Source organism: Apium graveolens, chromosome 2, assembly GCF_009905375.1.
Source record: "Apium graveolens cultivar Ventura chromosome 2, ASM990537v1, whole genome shotgun sequence".
In the NCBI taxonomy this organism is placed as follows: Eukaryota; Viridiplantae; Streptophyta; class Magnoliopsida; order Apiales; family Apiaceae; genus Apium; species Apium graveolens.
The window spans coordinates 54346950-54350460 of NC_133648.1; positions in this window are offsets into that span (position 1 = coordinate 54346950).

Sequence of the window (3511 nt, forward strand, 5' to 3'; positions counted from 1 at the left end):
GCCCCATCCTATGTGATCTTTATCAAGCTCATGATAAAGATCAAGGTCAATCTAATATGGTGATGGAAATAAATACAACTACTTATTACATAAGTCTTCTTCTTTGTTTAGACTTCTTGTATGCCTCGTCTTCTTCTTTGTATCACCTCCATTGGATAGCCTTCTTGAGTCTTCAATTACATTACATGATTGAAAGTAAAACTAATCTAATGAACTTACAAGAATAACTCGAGTTATATTCGAGATTTATGATTACAAAGATTGACGACATGCAAGTCGTATTTAAAACCAAAACCAAAACCATTACACTAAGGTCGAAAGGCCATAACCATCCACCATGCTCATACAACACATAAAAGCATGTTAAAACACATAATCTGATCTTAACATATCATATTATCCATGATCTAATCATAAAAAGAAAATATGACAAAAATCAGAAAAATCAGAATCAAATCAGAAAAACAAGAATCACTGTTTACGGACAGTAAACGACGTCAAACGCCTTACAGACGAGTCGTTGATAGTTTTAACTATCAGTTTTGTTCAGATGTTCGTTTACCTATGGAATAGGGTATTCGTCTGCGTAAATCGGACACCAGACCCAGATTTCAGCAAATCTGCAGCAGCCAATTCAGAATCCGTATCTAATATGATTCTCATAATTAGAACAAACATAAATCATGTATATATCAGTATATATACAGATTACATAATCATCTTATGATTATACAACTCACATTAATATCATATATTCAAAACCATACATATATAAGCATATTATATCAACATCAAATCATGGCGAATCACGTACATGCTCATATATCGAAAACAGTTAAACACATAAACGAATTAAAAAAATTTCGCAAGTAGCTCTGATGCCATTGAAGGGTTTTTAGCACATAAACGCAACAAAAACGTAAATTTAAATCTTAAAAAAATGAAACCCTCTGCAGGATCCATGCGAAAAATAATATTTAATTCGTAGTTCAGTATATTTACCTTAAGAAGCTTTACGTTAATGGAAAGATGGAGGTCTTTAATGGCGATCCAAAAATGATGAATGGAGATCCTTAACAGCTGCTCCTCAAGTATGAAGCACTTCACCGATATCCACCAAGAAAATGATATAATGAAGGAGGAGGAGATGGAGAGAATTAGGGTTTTGTAAATCTTTTTGGTTGAGGCAAAAATAGTGTTTATAATAGTATATTTATAGGCAAAATTTTCAGCTGGAAATTTTTCCATAAAATATTATTATTATTAACCCTTTATTATTCTCATTAATAATTAAAAACCTTTTAATTATTAATCATTTTTCTAAACTCTTTAGAAATAATTCTCTCACTTGATTTAATTTTCAAAAATTAAATTCTTAATTAATAATATTAAGAACTTTTTTTAATTAATTTATAATTAATTAAATCTCATTTAATCAATTATTAAATTTGCCAATTAATTATTTATTTCATAAATAAATAAATAATTATCAGCCATTATTAATTAATTCCTCCACCATTAAATCACTCTCTTTTATGGTGTGACCCTGTAGGTTCAATAATAAGCCGGTAGTAGAAATAAATAATAATAAAACTATTTTATCATTATTTATATAAATTCTCTAATTCATTAAATATGATTAATTAATTAATCATATTTATTCTACATCGTGAGGGATACTTCTCAGCATATCGCGACTATCCGGATAATACGAATTCACTGCTTAGAATACCAAGAACCTATCAGTGAATAGTTACCATACAATTAATTCCTTCTATCCTGCAATGTCACAATTAAATACAAGGCAGGGAACTTGTATCAAGCCTATCTTATTTAATCACTTGCTTTCCCATTCACTATGCTTAGTTCTATTTAATGTAAATTAGAAACTCCTTTCTAATTTCATTCACTCTGGCCAGAGATTCCTGAACTAACATAAGTGGATCAACAATGAACATTCTCTTCCTACAATGGAAGGGGTAGATCCTTATTGATCATACGCTATCTTCGTGTACAAATTCCTATACCCAGTAGAGCCCTTATAATTATCCCTTGAAACTAAGAACTAAACCAAAGCATAGTTCAGTGTACACAAGATGACTATGATGACCTCAAGTCTAAGGATACTTGTACAACTATCACTATGTGAACAACTGCTGACACGTGAGTGAACTCCATCAGTTGTTCAGCTGTGTGAGTCATGTTCAGTGAACTTATTCTATAATAAGCACCTACATACTAGCTATAGTGTCACCACACAAATGTCTATGAGAACAGACATCCTTCATAATGAAACAAGCATAGTATGTACCGATCTTTGCGGATTATTAATTACCAGTTAGTAATCCTACGACCAGGAACTATTTAAGTTTAGAGTTATCATCTTTTAGGTCTCATTATTATGATCTCATCACAATCCATAAAAAGCTTTACTCTAAACTGTGGTATATCTTATTTAAACATTTAAATAGATAGAGCCCGCAATAAAAACAAACAAGTCTTTTATTAATATCAATGAAATCAAAACAGATTACATAAAAGTTATTCCTAAATCCTCATACATGATTGGACTTAGGAGATATCTCTTTCATCCTTCCCCCCTTAAAAAGATTATGTCCTCAGAATCTGGTCTAACTAAACAAGTGAGGATATTTGTCAAGCATATCTGACTCTAATTTCCAAGTAGACTCTTCTACTCAAGGATTTCAAACGTATTCACTATAGATATACACTCATTTCCAAGGACTCGCCTTTAACGATCAAGAATTTGGATCGATCACTATATGTAGAACAAACTTGGACAAGAGCCCATTGGCTCCTAACCAATCGCTTAATTCAAATCAAATACTTATCGCTTTAACATTGACAGGCAAAACACATTATATGCACACACTGTTGTGACAGTCACATCAACTTATGAACAACTTTACCTATATTTATCAATATTTCGAATGGTTCATTAATTTTAGGACTTAACCTGTCCCTTCTACTCCAACTTATCCAGTCTCTTTCAAGATGAAACTTGTACTAACACTACTGGTCCTATTTCTATATACTCATAATTTCTCTCGATACAATTTCTCCTTCTTTCTTTGTCTACTCCGAGCTGCTTCAATCAATATCACTATGCTCTTGGTGTGCTGAATTAACTTAGAATTTGACAACTTTCTGTTTCTCACTTTATCTTAATAAAAATGGGGACCTATACTTGCGTTCACATGAAGCTTGGTAAAGTGGCATTCCAAAGCTGACATCGATGATAAATGATCATTCCAGTGTTTCCTTAAAACTCAACCTCTCAACATATCTTACATTTCCTGAATCACTTCCGTATTTTGACCCTCCGTTGAAGGATGATAGGCGATGCTCGTTTTCAACTTTGTTTCCAAATATTTAAACATCTCTTACTCTTTTCCATCGGTTAAGGCTGAAAAGTAATCTCATATATTCACGTATTATCACCTTTAAATTTTTGAACTTCAGATTCCACTCTTTCCAATTCATTTATTAA